Source organism: Dipodomys ordii, unplaced genomic scaffold, assembly GCF_000151885.1.
Source record: "Dipodomys ordii isolate 6190 unplaced genomic scaffold, Dord_2.0 Scaffold17, whole genome shotgun sequence".
NCBI lineage: Eukaryota > Metazoa > Chordata > Mammalia > Rodentia > Heteromyidae > Dipodomys > Dipodomys ordii.
This window is the reverse complement of record NW_012267233.1, coordinates 10,398,423-10,416,521: the sequence shown is the minus strand read 5'-3', so window position 1 is coordinate 10,416,521 and position 18,099 is coordinate 10,398,423.

Here is an 18,099-nt window from a genome sequence, read left to right as displayed (position 1 = left end):
TTTAACCAATATTATATTTTGAGCCTTTAGTCTAAGTCTGTACTATGTGCTTATCGCTGGGGACTAGAACCACACAGATATTTGAGTTTGATATGTGTGTGTGTGTGTGTGTGTGTGTGTGTGTGTGTGTGTGTGTGTGTGTGTGTGTGTGTTATTTTCTGTATAAGGTTGTAGGAGGATACACTGGATAAATTGCATTTCTTTCTTTCTTTCTTTTTTGGTCTTGGGGTTTGAACTCTGGGCCTGGGTGCTGTCCCTCAGTTCTTCAGCTCAAGGCTAGCACTCTACCATTTGAGCCACAGTGCTACTTCCAGTTTTCTGGTGGTTTATTGGAGATAAGAGTTTCACAAAGCCTTTCCTGCCAGGGCTGGCTTTGAACCATGATCCTCAAATCTCAGCCTCCTGATTAGCTAGGATTACAGGTGTGAGCCACCGGTGCCCGGCTACTACATTTCTTTTGCTGCTATTTTGTTTAGTTCTATTAAAAGCAAATTATTGGACCAGAATTGTGGAGGAGGTTGTTTATTTGGCAGGCGTAGTGAGTTAAATGGTGGCTCTCCCAACTATGTTTGTGTTAACCCCCACATCCTGTGAATGTTACATTACTTGGAAAAAAATTCCTTTCAGATGTAATTAACTTAGAGATCTCAAGGTGACATTTTCAAGTGTTATCAGGTGGGCCCCAAATATCTTTAGGAGAGGTAAATGAAAGGACATGAGCCAGAGGAGAAGCTATGTGAGGACAGAGGCAGAGATTGGAGAGAGGCCACCACAAGCCACGGAAGCTTGAAACCCCCAGAAACTAGATGAGAAGAAAAAGGGTTGTTCCCTGCTCTGAGCCCAGCTTTGCTCACACCTTGGTTGTAGTCTTCTGCTCTGTGGAACTCGGAGAAGATGAATCCTATTTTTTAAGCTGTCAAATTGTTCATTGTGGCAGCTGCCAGGAAAGGAACACAGTAGGCAACATCAGGAAGTGTCCTGGGGGATCAAGCGAGATACAGGAGAAAGCAGTGAGATAGGTAAAAAAGTATCATATCTACTCTAGGGACGTCTGAGAGGCTGTAGGAAGAGGTGAAGAGACTGAGTGTCCACAAGTCCATCCTCACTGCTTGGGAGTCATTTCTGTGCCCTTGATACCCAGGACTCCTGTCCCAGTGCATGCTATAGAACTCTTACTTGGAGTGGGCCCAGGGGCTTGGGAAAGTCAGACTGGACTCCACAGTTTCCCTGTACCTTGGTTGCATAGTGATTAGCTGAAAGCCCTCATATATATACACAGGTATGGGAAGAGAAATGAGGACAGAGACTAACCCGCTTTGATGTCCAAAACAAATGACTAGATCACTGCACTAGATTTGAGTAGGGACTCCAAGATTTGATTGACTCATGTCTATACTCCTGGAAAGAGTGTGACATGTGGCTCCTTCTGTCTGCACACAGCAAAGTATTAACCTTCTTTCTTTGGAATATTATCTGTTGGAATACATATTTTTCCAGGGGTTCTTTGCAAATGTATCTGCTGATTTTCTGTTTATTAATGTTAGTGGGAGTTTCTCACATTCCTATTATATTCGTCTTACACATAAGCTCTATAATGATTCATTAAATCAACCATCTTCCCGTAGAATATGCTAGAAATGCTGCCAGATGCTCTGTGTGGAAACTGGATCATCTCCAACTCTGGCCTTCACAGCACCTAGCACAGGGTAAGAAAACAGAAGGATCACAACAAAAATGTGCTGTTCAGTCCATCTCTCCCCTTCCTGGCCTCTCCTCCCAGGCTCATGGTCTCTATCACAGTCACTGCCAAGCAATGTCCCGCAGCTTTCATTTTTGCTCCCAGCCAGCAATGTTCTTTTCTTCTATCTCTGGGCGGAAGCCTGCAGTGCTTTTTGGCATAGCTGGGTAGGGAGCTCTCAGCTACTATCTAGATCATTGTATAAAGCTCTCAATAGCAAACGGGGCATTTCAAATCCAACTTGGAACATGAGTTAATGGATTCACCCCCATTCCCAATGAGGGTTCATGAGTATCCTTCTTGGGCACAGAATAAGTGTACATGTCTGAAATCAATTCTAAAATGTGTCTATTCATTTTAAAATTAATCTCTCCCCTTTAGGTTGGAGAAACCCCTGGAAATGACATGCTCTTGGCTTATGGATTCCCATCAGGGCCTCACAGATATGAGCCTGGCTGGAGAGTCCCTCTTAGCTGTTTGCGTCTCATATGGATTGGAATCGGGAGAAAAGAGCATCCAGAGGAGTAAGGCAATTTAGTTTCTGGCCATCTTTGGCTTGAATCCTTCTGGCATCCCCAGACCAACAGAAATAACATCTACTATCTGTACTAATGGCTGGAAGAAGTCATTTATTCAAATGCTTTAGTAATAATAGCTCCTGACTACGAGTGCTTTCCACCTGCCAGGTTCTGTCCTAGGTGCTTGGCATTCTTTATCTCCATTTTAATCCTCAGGGCAACCTTATTAAGTTACTTCTTTATGGTCCCCATTTTTCAGATAGATAAGGAAATCAAGGCTGGTAGAGTCACATGTGAGGAGCTTGACTCTAGCCACGGTCTGTCTGACCTCAGAACACACACAGCCCTTCAGAACATAACCTTTAGGGTATGTGATCTTCAATCAGCAGAACCTTTTGTCTTTTGCTTTTTATAAAGCAATAGTTAAATGAAGAAGTGTCTGAAAGTGTCCTTAGAGAACCACATAGTTAGGAGCAAGGCCTGGCTAAGTCAATGCAAATTAAGCAAGGGCTGCTGGCCAGCCTAGTGGGCTTTTTCTGTTCAGAAAACTAGGATTGCCTTTAAAAGGAGATTTACAGCTAGGCCCATCAGAAGAGGGAGTGAATACTCTGAACCACAGAGATAGAAGGGAATGAGGCCTCTACATGTCAACCTACTTGGGGGAGCACCAAGGTTTTCATGGCACCAGCCCTAACCAATGGAGCCTGGTATTCTTGGGGTATGGGAGAGCAGGGCACAGTAATGGCCCTGGAACATCCAAGGTTTAACTGGCGGCTGAGAGAGTGATATGGATATAGATCATTAGTACTGAACAGTAGGGAGCAAGTACCTGCCCGCTGGCCTGGTCAGGTGGGGGGTATGGCTGGCCAGCTTGCTCCTGCTGAAGTGTGTCTCTGGCTTCCTGTCTCTCCTGTCTCTCTGGCTTTCATCACTTGGGAACAGAAGGAAAAAAAATACATTGAAAAGATGGATAAGATTTAAGTGACTCTGAAAAGTTTTGTGATAGCATGGACCTGTTGCAAGAATTATTTTTAACTGCAGATATTTGCTCCCTGTGGGAAATACAACTTAACAGGGCAGCTATAATTGGGTCCTATTTGAAGAAAGTTATTACAGTTTGCTAGATGTTCCAATATATCCTTAATGATTTTTATGATTTAGACTCCATCATAGTGCAGGATTTCATTTTTTTCCACACAATGGTTAGACATTAACAAGTGGAATGAAAAGGGCAGCACTAAATAAAAGTAAAGGCAGAAGCTAGGCGCTGGTGACTTATGCCTTTAATCTTAACTACACAGGAGACTGAGATCTGAAGATCTCAGTTTGAAGTCAGCTGGAGTAGGAAAGTCCATGGGACTCTTATCTCCAATTAATTGCCAAAAAGCAGATGTGGAGCTAGGGCTCAAGTAGTAGAGTGCTAGCCTTAAGCAAAACCGGTCAGGAACAGTGCCCGGACCTTAGTATTCACACACACACACACACATACACACACACACACACACACACACACACACACACACACACACACACACACAAGTAAAGGTAGGAACAAATCTAAGTTGAAGAAAGGAACTTCATACAATTTCTCTTGACACGCCCCTTCTTTCTTTTCTCCTTGGCTGCATTTCAAAATAACATCTATGGAAAGATTCTGGATCCTTCCCTGCCCATTTCCGTCTGCACGGGATAAAAGTCTGACCAAAGATAATCAAGGACAATTTACTGAGGCAATTTAGTGGAGGAAAGGCTGGTGTCTCCGGAGCAAAATAAACACTGTGACCACAATATTATCTCTATGATTTCTGTACAGGTTTTAGAGCTGAGGACCAACTGGGGACTAGTTATAGCACCCTTACGAGTGAGGCTAGCAGAAAAAGGTGAGAAAGGTTGTAGGGGGAGTAAGGAGAAACCTGTGGCCTCACCAGGAGCACAGGACTCTTCTGTGAAAAATGCCCCAGGAGAACTTTATGAAAGAGTAGAAGCGGGCAGGGATTCAGGCCCTTTGCTCAGTGCTCTACAGGTATCTGAACACAAGCAGGCAACTTTCTCCCCAAACCACTCCCTGCACAAAAAGGAAGACATTTTTTTAGGAACACTAAAATGTATCTATATGATAACACTGCGATAAACACATCATCATCTTCATCATCAGTTGGCAAAACTGGGCTTTGTGCTTGATGGGCAGGTGCTTTACCAGTTGAGCCATACCTCTAGCCTTCTTAAGATTTTATTTTTCTAGATAGGCTGTCATGATTTTGCCTGGGACTAGTCTGGACTGTAATTCTCCTCCCTGTGCGCTCTCATAGTGAGGAATCACGAGCTAACATGCCTGGCATGTTTGTTGAAATGAGAGTTTACTAACTTTTTGCCTGGGCTGTCTTTGAATTCCTGTCCCCTAAACTCTGCCTCTGGGACAGCTAGGATTAGAAGTGAGAGCCACTCTGCCTAGCCGGATCCTTACTTACAACTAAGTCCACATAAATGATTTTATCAGATGTTCCTCAAACCTTTTCATTATTAAACTTTTAAAATTCTGTGTTTTTGAGCATTCATCTGTGATTAAATCATGATGTGCCTTGGGTGAGTGAGTTTGTGTCCATTTGCCAAGTTAAATAAGATAGAACATATGTATACAGAGATCAAAGTGATGTGTACCAAAGCCCCACATGGGTTTGATGAACAAGGGACACACTGCTTAGGCATAAATGGCCACACTGGGTCCTGTTTCTGACTATGGAGAAAATAGTGATGAGTTGACCGTGGTAACTAGCTATGGAATGGGGCAATGGTGTCATGTTTGACACGGCAACAGTTCACAGTGTCTTTCCCATGTAGCAGGCTAGCATTTCTGGTACATCCTGCTTCACCTGCCTTCTACTGCCTTCTACTTGTTCTCTTGTTGCTTCTTAGAAAGCAGGAAATATGCTCTGATGCTATGAAATCTATATTGGGGAAGATCAGTGGAAGAAACATTCCTCAATCAGTTTTCAATCTGTAACCAAAGAGGTCGTCATATATCTTATGTCTAACCCTCACACTGACTCAGGGTCCAGTCTACCCCAGCCCACTGTTTTCCATGTTTCCTCTTTTTGTGTTCCTATCTTACAATATGGTATTAATGATGAATAAGTTATCATCTCCAGAACATATATGAGCAACCTACATTTGACCCTCTCCAATTCTTGTAGGAGACAGGCAAGTAATGTAAGTAAGCACAAGCCAAGTGAGGAACAGAAAAGCTGGAGCAATATGCTCTTTATAATGTGGGTATACAGATCCCAGGTTGCCAGACTTTCTAAGTATTTAAAGGCAATTTGGGTATTTGGATTTGAATGTAATTTCCTAATATTCAAATACTGGGTAATCAATTCAGGCATTAAATATTTCTATGGCCCAAATGAGCAAATTAAAACTCAGATCCAGATACACTTACACATGTGAAAGGCAGTTTCCTATATCTATATTAACTTAGGAGGAATTAGTCTGTGTGGCACAAAGTTTGTACATCAAACTGATGTCAGGGGTTACTTTTGAGAACAAGAGTGGGAGTGAGTGGAGATTTTTCCATTTTTCTCAGAATACTTTTCTATTGTTTGACTCTTTGGCAATGAAAACACATTTATGTATCACTTTTGTAATTATTTTAGAAAATCAACAGTTTGAAAAATCCGACAGAGATTAGATTTAGGAATAATTTTCAAAAAGGCACTTGGAAGAGGCAGAAAAAGTTGAAGAGGACCATCAATTTATGAAATATGAACAGCATATTATAAAATCAGGAAGCAAGAAAGAAATCTTATAGAAAAGGTACACTAACAGAAACAATAACATTCAAAAGGTTGCAAATTAAAGATGGTGAAATCTCATAGGAAGTAGTAAATAAAAGACACAGATTTAGAAAATATGAGCTCCAAAGCTAGTTCATATTTAAAAAGAGAATAAGAAAACCAAAGAGAAGAAATTATAAAAGAAATAATTCAAGAACAATTTCCACAAATAAAGGACAAAAGGTCAATATGAACAAAATTTAGTGGATTTTCTAAACACAATAACTTATAATAAAATAAAAGCACATCTTAGGGAAATTTTTGAGCCCCTGAAATTGAGAGCTGATCCCTGGGAAAAGAAATAAGCCACAATGAAGGAATAGGAATAGAATGTCATCAGACTACTCAAGAACAACACTGGATATTAGAAGGAAATGGAACATCTGGAAACTATGTCCAGACTGGTAGACATATACATAGCCAACCTAAATTAACACCAAGTGTAAGGACATGATGAAAATGTTTTCAGACATCCAGAGACTCAATTTTTTATGGAGTTACTATTTCTTAAGAAGATACCAGGAGACATATTTTACCAAATGAATGAATAAATCAAAGAGACCTAGGGATTTAGACAATAGTGTGTTCAACATATGAAATGGAATGGGTGCAGAAAATGTACGGAATGATAGTAAAGATACTTTTGTAAGGCAGCAGCTAGGCATCACATTTAGAAGAAAGCCTAGGCAAAAAGCAAGATAGATTAAGAGCATGAGGTTATTACAGTGCATCCTTAGGGAAAAACAAAGTTCATAGATGAGATGACATGTATGAAACATAGAATGCATCATTAATAAATACATCTTAAATTGTCAAGCAAAGCCAAGCCAATCATTAGCTACATAAAAAAAGCGTTTAAGAAAGGAATTTTATCAGAGTTTTATTTTGTGTCTCAATTGTAAACAATAGTAGAACAGTCAGTATGCTCAACTTATTGGGTACAATTTAGCAAAAAATGGTGACATAACCACCTTGGAGAAATAAAGACAAGAACACAACTAAATACTTTACGTTTGTAGTAGAAATTCAATGGACAATGCTTAAGTAGTGAGGGTGAAGCAAGGAGTAGATTTTTAAATATTTTAAGAAGTCTTTGGATTCTTAAAAATAAAAAGAATCTCCAATGGGATTTTTAGCTAATATCAACAATTCTGAAACAAATAACTTTGTATGTATACAGATTGCTTCATGTGTGGGTGGATATAGCAATAGAGTAAATTTCTAGAGGACAAATATATTTATACTTCTGATAGATATTGCTTACTTGTTTTCCAAAGGGCTTCTATCATATTATTCTCCCACCAGAGTTGAGTGAGAGTGATTATATTTTCCCACAGCCTATCAGAAGTGTGTGTTGTCAAATTCTTGAATTGTGTCAATGTGACAGGTAAAGAAAGGGATTCTTTTGATCTCATGATAAGTGAGATAAATAATCCCTTGCATGTTTAAGAATCACATACTTTTCTTTTCCTTGGCATTGTATGACCTTTGCCCACATTCCCACTGACTTTTAAAATCATTTTCTTGTTGATACTTAAGAGTGCTTTCTGTTTTGAGGAAATTAATCCTTGTGTTGCAATTGTGTTCAGTTTGTCATTTGTCTTTGCTATTATTTTTTTGCTCAGCTTTATAAAATCATATATAGTAATGCTTATAAATGTTTTCTTTTACAAATGCCAGGTCATAATTAGAAAATCCTTCTTATTCAAAGGTTATAAAGTAATTCATTGATGTTTTCTTTTGTTGAATTTAAGATCTTGTTTTATTTGCCTATTTGTTCATTTTGGGGTTGGTGGATATTGAACCCACGGTCTGGGACCTCCTAAGCAAGTGCTCTACTATGGAGCTACAGTCCCTAATCCTCATTTTCTCTATTTAAATGTTTTATCAGTTTAGAATATATCCTCCCATCTTGGCCTACTTTCATCTTCCAGATGGCTACCCAGTTGTCTCAAGTTTATTTATTCACCATTTGACAGTCACAATACATACATTATCATCATTTAAAAAAATTAAGTCAAAAACAATGTTTTGGTGAAGTCTTTCTCATGGGTTGAGGTTGATGGCGGGAAAAGGAGGAGGTGAGAAGGTCATCTCCCCTTCCTCAGCCTTGGTGTCCCCTGGCTACCACTTCCATGGCCTTGCCTTGTCATACCCCATGGCTGTTTCTGTCAGGCAGGGATACTTGGCTGCAAGCAATAATGTAACTCTGACTAGCTGAAGCTCTGGAGGGGGTAATTCAGGGGGCTTCTGATCACACTCGGTCACTGAGGGAGTCTGGTCTCTTCCAGACCTGGGAGAGACACAGCAGGAACAGCCCGGGAACTCAACACGGAATTCTCTGTCACAGGATGACTCAGCACAAGGCCACTTCCGGTGCCTCTGTGTTTAGGGCTCCAGTCTTGGGAGAGAAGGTGACTGACCTGGCTTGGTCCACCGCCTGTTCCCTGTCAGCAGCCATCCCTGTCCTTGGATTAGTAGGACACCAGGGATATGTGGGTGGGGGTAGGGATGCATTTTCTCTGAGGAAGAAATGCTGGGCAACAGAACCAAACAAAGCCTGGCAGCAGCTGTTCATAACTTTTATAAAAATAGTAACAATAAAAATAGCAACTATTTGCTGACTATTTCCTAGAGGCCAGGAACTGTGTTAAATATTTTTTTCCTCAGTGACCTTCTTACCAGCCCTGTGAGGTAGGTATTGTTCTTTGCTCTGATAGATGAGGAAACTGAGCCTGAGGAGAGAGCACAAAAGACTTCTGTAAGACACAAGAGATGTCTCTCAGTGACATCACCAGGATGCCAACCTGGATTTGCCCGAGCAACCTGGCATCAGGTAGTGCGTTCCTCTGAGAAAGAAGCTAAGCTTCTGAGGGTTGTACCTCCCACCTCCCCACTCTACTGACTTCACATACCCAGGGAGCTTGCCCTGGCACTCAGGGGTCTCCTTTGTGTCCTGGCCAGTCATCCTGGTGTCTGTTGACCACTGTCTCTCATGGAAGCCTCTGTGATTTATGGCGCCTTCAAGGATAAAACCTTCCCATTTATTCTCTCAGTGCTGTCTTCTTTGGCGAAGGACAGGATAACCACAGCAGGGCCTTATCTCTTGCTTGATTCACAGAATTCCTTGACACTCCCAGCCAATGTCTGGGTCTCCTGTGCACTTCTACTTTCTCTTGAATTGTGAAGGGGCCCATCTCCATCAGATACACTGCATGGGATATTGAGAATAGCTTCAGTTGCCCCAGTAGTCATAGTCACCCTCTTCTCTAGGATTTTTCTGCCCCTTGTATAGGGTCCACACAAGCGTCTACTCTAGGCTTCTTGAGATGCCAACTGAATTAGGACTGGGTACCACATCTAATCCTAACCCTGCAACCTGCTCTACACTGTACTGCTTCATTCCTGGTTCCCCCAGACTTCAGTCAGCATCAACAAGGGAATCCTAAAAGACTCTACCTGTGCAGCAGTGGGCTGACTCCTACAGGACACATCAATCCCAGACTGTCTTCCACCTCCCTCCCTTTCACAATTCAGAGATCTTCAAATTCCACCGTTCCCTAGGCTGGAACAAGAAACTCTGTGTTTGACTTTCAATATTAAATTATACAGTCAGTGTTGTAAAAAATGCTCTTCCTCTAAACATGATTTCTTAGTGAAGAATAACCAGGGTCCACAGGGAGCCCCTGGGTTCCATATTGCTCTTTCATGTTTGGAAGCCATTCCATAGACTACAAAGCCAGGAAGCATTCAATGTAATGGGACCCCATTACTGCTACAAATCATCTCCTGCTAATCTCCTACCTTCTTCCAGGGGACAAGTCTGCCCATTCTCTCTATTTAAGATATAACCTGACTCTAGGACTCCTGAGCCCTCCACCCAGGATTCATCCCACCCCACCCCCCAAGTACTTAACTACAACATGTTGTAAAATGTCAGATTATGCATACTGTTTATTATCTATCTTTACCCACTAGAATTTAATTCCACAAGGGCAGGCAGGAACTTTTTTCTATGTTATTCACATTGAGTCTTTTCTAAACATCTAGAACAATATGGCATAGTAGGCATCCAAGAAGTATTAAATGGACAAATGTCTGTGGTAGTTGTAAAATATGTTCACAGGTACTGCCACATTGCTTTCTTTCAAAGTGGATCTAGGCTAGGAATGTAGTTTGGTGTTAGAGCACTTGCCTGGCATGCATGAATCTCTGAGTTCAATTCTCAGTAAAACACACACACACACACACACACACACACACACACACACACACACAAGCAAATTCCCTCTCCCACAAATGTGAGAATAACTGAATGATTTCTTTGAATAGTAGAACATGGCAGAGGTGATCCTATGTGACTTAAGAGGCTGGGTCATGAAAGTCCAGCTATACAACTTTCTCCTGGTCACTCTCTCATGGACTATTTGCTCACCCTGGGGAAATCAGCCACCTTAATTATAGTCCCCATGGACTATAATTTGCCCCTGATACAGGGGAGCCATTTTGGAAGCAGCTTCTCCAGATGATCATAGCCCTAGCTGACATCTATGTCCATGGCACTCCTGATTCCTGACTCACAGACATTGTGAAGAGAAGAAATACTTAGCACTGTGTTAACCCCTTGTGTTTTGTTATGTAGTGATAAAGGATAGCTATAATTTCCAAGTTGCCTAATTCTTTAAAATACCTACTCCCCACTTTACTGGAAAACACTGCTGTGTAAAGGGAATTGTAATTTCTGATATGGAAATAGGGAATATAGATTTGGTGGAGGAACAACCAGTCTGGAGACATAGACAAACATCGTCACAGACCCAATCTGGCATTCTTTGTTAGGATTTGGGAATGTCATTCTGGAGTCTCTGGGAAAAGCACCTGTGAGCCATGAAATTGATACAAAAACTGGAGCCCTCCCTCAGTAGCATGTGTTCAATGGGAACATTTGCTTGTCCACTAATTCAAGGGCCTGTTACTGCTTTATTAATGGTGCTTGCACATAATGAAGTGCTGATCTCGGCCAGCTCCAGAGCTTCCGATCTGCAAGCAACAGAGGCCACAGATGCTGTTGTTGGGTTCATTTAACTCCAGAGTGACCTTAAATTGTATCCCCTAGCAGTGACACAATCAGAATAGCAGTATCCACTGAAGATGTTAATTAACCCCCTACAGGATACTCAGATAGAAAATAGCCTCTTAGAGAGCTGTTCAGACTCTTGTGTGCTCATCCAATCCATTCTTTCAGCACGTGTCTACTTACTGCCATCAACGGTCTCTGGGGACTTCTAGTTCTTGCCCTCCTACTACCATGAATAACCAGCTAAGGCCTTTAGAGAGGATCTGACAAAGGCAGATCCCTGGAACCCATTCTTGCTTTTGGTATCTGCTTATATGTCTCATGCTGGTATGGGTGTATAGGGGTAGCCATTTAGGCTACATTAAACAAACAAACAAACAAACTAGACCTTTGTGAGAATGAGTAGCTTGGTTTTTGGCAGGGCATTAAAAGTTCTCCTGTGGCTTGAATTCTCTTATCTGAGAGTCCAGATTCTGGAAGAAACAATAGAGAAGGCTTTCTGTCAAGCCTTATTTAGCAAATGGAAAGTAAAGGCCCACTAAGAGGGGGAGTCTATGGCATCATGATAAGGAAATCAAAGTTTCTTTCAGACTATACTTGCTTGTGATAATAATTCTATCTATTATAACATATCCATTATTTATTGAGCATTTGCTCTCTGCCAAAGGCATGCTAAGCACTTGGTATCTATTTTCCTATTAGGGAAACTTGACTCCCTGACACAGTAAGTATTATTTTTATCTCCAGTGAACTGATAAATTCAGTACAGTGATCTGCTCAAGGTGACACAGCCGAAGCAGAGCCTAGCTCCAGGTCTGCCCACCAGAGAACCCATACCAATAGCTAGAATATTCTTTTTCAACACAAACTAAATGGTATCCTCTGAAGAAGAATTAATATTTGTTTGGCAGCTAAATACCTTTAGCATCTTGCATACTATATTATGCAACGTCTAGTCACAAAGACTGAAATTATGGTAGGTGTACCACCCAGAGGTATTTATCATAATGTATAGAATCCACAGGTGTTAGGATATCCAAAGGAAGCAGTGAGATTAGTATATACAGGAAATAACCTTTGGCTGGAAGGACAAAGGGTAAGAAAACAGATCATCAGAATCCAGGCATGTAGAGGAAAGTACCCCATCTTAGGAGCTGGACTGCAATAAGGCCATCAGGATCCAGTACTGGGACTGCCGAGACAATACTGTATGGCTTGAATGTGAAGCTAGAAATGCCAAAAGACGCCAGACTTAGAGCTATATAAAAGAAAGTAGAAGATGGGAGAGAGTCCTTTTCTCTCTGTCTACCTTCCAATCTCCCAATCATACCTCCAAATTACAAACCATCACTGGAAACTTTCATGAGAATTTGGGGGATAGTTTTCAAACTCCAAGCCTCCAGCATTACAAATACATGGTACAGAATACTGTGCACAGAGCTCAGAGGAAATAGATAATGGTGAGCACACACTAGTCAGCTCATTTCATATTCTCCACTGTGTGAATAGTAGGCAGAAGAAACAGTTCAAATCAAAAAGTGTAATACCCAGAATCTTTATTCTCCCCACTGCAATAAGTTTTTAAACATTTTAACTCAACTTGCACTTCTACTTTGCCCTTGCCTTTTCCCCCTCAACATTTATGTAGTAGTGGCTGCGTGCCAGGTCCTGCATTAAATGCTTAGGTTATGACTCCTTTATTGAATTTTAAAAACAGTGCAGGCAATATTGATGTTAAGTTGTCCAGTCAATAATTGAATAATAAAAAAGGACAAAAACTATTTCTTGATTTGTGAAATGTGTGTGTGTGTGTATGTGTGTGTTAGAGAGAGAGAGAGAGAGAGAGAGAGAGAGAGAGAGAGAAGTAGGAAAGAGTAATTAAGATCATTTTGGTGAAAAATACCATAATTAAAGGGGAATAAGAATATTGTTCTATATCCTCAGCATGCTATTCCAATCAAATTCAGTTCATTTGAAAGTTGAATTACTAAACATATATGTGTACTCAGCACTGAGTCAGAGATCATGGGGATATTAGAAGCCTGCTGTGCAGGTTTGAAATCAAGAATCATCAGGGTGCCTGTAGTTCATGCCTGTAATCCTAGTTCCTTGGGAGCCTAAGAATGCACAAGTCTGCATCTGCTCTCTCAAGCTACATTAGAAACTAAGATTGAGAGGATGAGAGTTTCAGGCCAGCCTAAGTAGATAAGTCCCTGAGACCATATTTCCATGTAAGGAAGCTGGATGCAGTGGTGGACACCTGTTACCTCAGCATCTTCAAGAAGCATAAAGAAGGTAGATTATGACTCATGTATGTGTAGGAAAGAAAGAAGAAAGACCCTCTTCTAAAATAACCAACACAAAACAGATCTGGAGGTGTGGCCTAAGTGGTAGAGAGATCATCCTAGGAAATACAAGGTCCTAAGTTGAAACTCCAATACTGAAAAAAAAATTTAAGATGTAGCTACACAGAAAAGTAAGAATAAAAACATGAGGGGCTGGGAAGGTGGCTCAGTGGTAGAGCGCTTGCCTTGCATGCCTGAGGCCCTGGGTTTGATTCCTCAGCATTACATAAGCAAAAAGAAAAAAGCCGGAAGTGGCACTGTGACTCAAGTGGTAGAGTGCTAGCCTTGAGCTGAAGAGCTGAGGGACAGGGCCCAGGCCCAGAGTTCAGGCCCTACGACTGGACCCCCTCCCCCAAAAAAGAATAAAAACATGAATATTAAGGAATGGCATGGGAAGCCTGTGTGGGTGGAGTTGTCAGGGAGGGTTTGAAGAAAGACATGAGGAGTTAGTAAAGGCTGCATGGGTATGGAGAAGCAACTGGAACGTTCCATGTTAGGGAAGAGGATGGGTGGCGCTCAGAACTGCGGCATCACCTGCCACTCTGAATGACAGTGAGAGAAGTCATATTAGTGGGGCTAAAAGTCCCAGTTTTATTTTCCAATATCCAATCTCGCCAGTTTTTATACACATAGAAATTGAAGTTGGGCATGCTGCCAGCTTCCCTTGCAGCTAGATGACAGTATAACTAGATTCTGGTTAGTGGAATATAAGTAAAAATGATGTGTGAAATTTCCACATTCACATCTTTATAAGGAAGTGGCTTTTCCCTTGGCTACTTCTCTTGTAAGACTTGAGTGTGGATGTGGTTTGGAGCCATCTTGAAGTGTGAGGAGAAGGATAACCTTCTAGGGTGAAGAGGAAGTTATTTGCTCCCCAGCAAATGATTGGAGAGTTTGACATTTGTTCCATTTGAAGTAGAAATAGATCCTTCAAATGTAACCCCACCTTCCCCACACATTTGCGTAATTGCTATTAGGAGTATCATTAGGGAAGACTTTTTAGAGAATGGGTACAGCAGTGGGAAGAATGGTTTTCTCTCCATATGTCAGGACGGGACAATTAAGATTTGGACCAACCAAATTCTGAAGGAATCAGGAGCTTGTTGCAAATCCAGAACACTGCCATGAGCTTGTACAGTTGGTGTGGGGGAGGTATTAAAAATCACTAATATTTCTGGAATGGAAGATTTAATTGAATGCAAGAAAGATAACATACTTAGAACAAAATTGCTTTGGAAATCAAAGACAGCTTTTGCAGATCACCTGACCTGTCTCTTTGGTTGACTCTTCAAAATAATTCTCACTAAAGAAGGGATCCTTACACAAAATGATGAATAATCCTCACTAAAAGACAACTCCTTCTACTGGCTCCAATTTGCAACCTCTTTCCCCCCCTGCCTCAGCAATAAGCAAAAATCTTAAACTAGACTTGGAGAAGAAAGGGTAAAATTGATACTTTTCAAGCTCTGGATTTTTCATTGTTTTCATTAAAAACAAAAACAACAAACTTTGAGGTGAAAATCACATAAAATGAAATTCATCATTTCAAAGCAAACCATCAGTGGTGTTTGGTAAATCCACAATATTATTTTACCTCCGCCTCATAGTCACTTCTAAAATATTTCTATCACCCTAAAAGGAAATTGTGTGTCCACTAAGCAGTCCTCATTGTCTCCCCTGCCTCACAGATTTACTTATTTTGCTTATTTTCATTAAATTGAACCAGACAAGACATGACCTTAGATATGTAGCTCTTTTCACTTAACATAGTGCTTTTGAAGTTCATCAAAGTTGTAGTTTGTGTGGCTACTTCATTTCTTTTCATGGCTGAATAATACTTCATTTTATGGATATACCACATTTCATTTATCCACCAATGAGTTGTCTCTTTTTTGGCTATTGTAAGCAATACTCTTATGCACATATGTGTGTGTGTGTGTGTGTGTGTGTGTGTGTGTGTGTGTGTGTGTGTATGTATTTGATATAAAGTCTCACTTTATTATTTTTTTTCTGGTCCTGGGGCTTGAACTCAGGGCCTAGGCATTGTGCCCGAGCCTCTTTGTGTTCAAGGCTAACTTCCTACCACTTGAGCCACAGAGCCACTTCTGAGCTTTACTGAGTAGTTTATTGGGGATAAGAGTCTCACAGATTTTCCTGCCCAGGATGGCTTTGAACCAGGATCCTCAGATCTCAGCCTCCTGAGTAGCTAGGACTACAGGCATAAGCTACCAGCGCGCAACTTAAAGTATCACTTTTAGTGAGGTAAAACTCAGGACTCAGGAAAGGTACAAATAGGAGCATCTAAAAATCCAGTTCTCATTGTCCTCCAATATGTAGGAAGAATCAGGGGCCACACAAAAGGGTTATCATAATGCACATGGCTAATTCCCATGACTCACCACAATGTGTAAGAAACGGTTTCTAAGCATGGAGCAGGGGAGGAGGGGCAGGGGCATGGATCCTAACTCTCTTCTTGCTGCCATCATTTGTTTGCCTTGAAAATCCAGGAAGGCCTACTCTCTAGCCAGCCAGGAACCCCTTTCCTCTCTCTGGTGCTCTCTCTACCTAGCTGTTTTCCCTGCTGTTCTATCTATTGGTCATTTGTACTCAGGAAACCTCCTTGTTCTTCAGGAAACCTCCTTGGTTCATTCCTTTCCTGGCTCATTCTGGAGACACATAATCCCATGTTAGATCAGACATTCTCCCTAGCTTCCTGAGGAAAAAGAAAGGACAGCTAAGAAAAGCACCAGTTTTTATTGAGCTCTGGCTGAAAAAAAATACTAAGCAACCCTATTGAAACGGAATAATCCTATTGAAACTGAACAACCTTGTGTCCATTTGATAGATGAGGAAACAGGCTAATGAATGCAGCAAGTATGTAAGATAGGAGGAATGGGCCTGACAGATTTTATTGAAATGAGAAATTACTTCAGCTACCTTTGAGCCTGTTTCTGTAAAATTACTCATGGCAAAGTATCAAGACAAAAACACAACAAAGATCATAATGGCTTTGCAATCTAGAACTAGGCAAGAGCTATTCTATAAAATAGGAAGAGCCTATTGGGTGAGCTGAGGAGGATGAATGAATTCATAAACAGGAGAACCAAACCAAACTGGTTATTCAGCGTTACAGTACTTTCTTCTTGTAGTGGTTAAAAAGAGAACTCACCTATCAGGCCAGCTGGAATTAGTTTGTTGGGAAATGTAACTGTTTTCTCTCCCTCCTGATATCATAGATGGTTAGATAAGCAATTCAGTCTTGGCTTGGTGACATGGAACTTTAGCCTAAATGACTCCATTTCAGTTTGAGCAGTTGGAATGAGTGCAGGAACTCAGCTCAAACCAATGGGTTCTTGTAAATTTTATGTATCAGAAGTTACTGTTAGTAATCCTTGCCATCACTGCTGGAAAGTAAGACCTTTGAGAGCCCAATATAGGACAACGGAAGAACTGTCTTTCTAGCCAGTAAGGTGATCTGTAATTGTGTCCTCTATGATCCTGTTGGAGCCTCAACACCAAGAAGCCTCATGCCTGACAGTTAGAACTCACCTGGACTTTAGAAATGCAGCAAAAATTATGACAATTCTGAAATTCCTGAGAGTTTTGGTTGTCTCAACTATCTGCCTTTATCTTTGATTAGGCTATTTTACAAGTTGAGAGAGAAAGATATTTGCTTATTGGAACCATAGACTAAGAATCCCTGTCCAGGTTCAACCTTGTAATCCTTAGTACTTCAGAGGAGATCAGAGGAGGCCAGCCCCAGATGTGTGTGGGGGGGCGAGGGGAAAGGGGAGATTCTGAAACTCTATCTCCTCTGAAGGAGGCACAAATAGGAGGCTCACAGTCCAGTACCATTCAGGTATAAAGTGAAAACCTGTCTCAAAAAATAATCAAAACAAAAAAGGCAAGTGGAGGTAGCTCTAGTAGTAGAGCATCTGCTTAGCAGGAGTGCCAGAGAAACAGACAGACAGAGAGACAGAGATAGAGACAGAGATAAAAAGAGAAAATGGCAATAGAAACAGAAACTTTGCCCTGTGAACTATAACTGACCACCATCCTGTGGATATTGAGTAGATTTGCCAGCATCGGTATATCAGTTTACCCAATTCTTAATTGGATAATAAATGCATGCAACTTTCTGGGCACCAGTGGCTCACACCTGTAATCCTAGCTATTCAAGGGCTGAATAGGTTCCTGGTTCAAAGGAAGCCAGCCTAGGCAGACAAATGCCAGAGACTTTTTATCTCCAATTAGCCAGGAAACAACCTAAAACAGAAGTGGAAGTGTGGCTCAAGTGTTAGAATACTGGCCTTGAGCAAAAGAGCCCAGCAAGTATGAGAGGCTTTGAATTCAAGCCCTAATACTGACACAATAAATTAAACAAATGTGTGCAATTGGGAGTTCTCTTTTGAACTCTTAATGATTAAATAAAAGTTGTTGACATTGATCATCTTATGACTGTATAAGAGTGATGATTTTTATCTTCCTTAAAATTATCTCTCCAAAATGAGTATTTTATCTCATCTAAATCTTGTACAGCAAACAGATATATGAACAAACCTTTACTAAGATGATATAAAAGAGGCTTGAT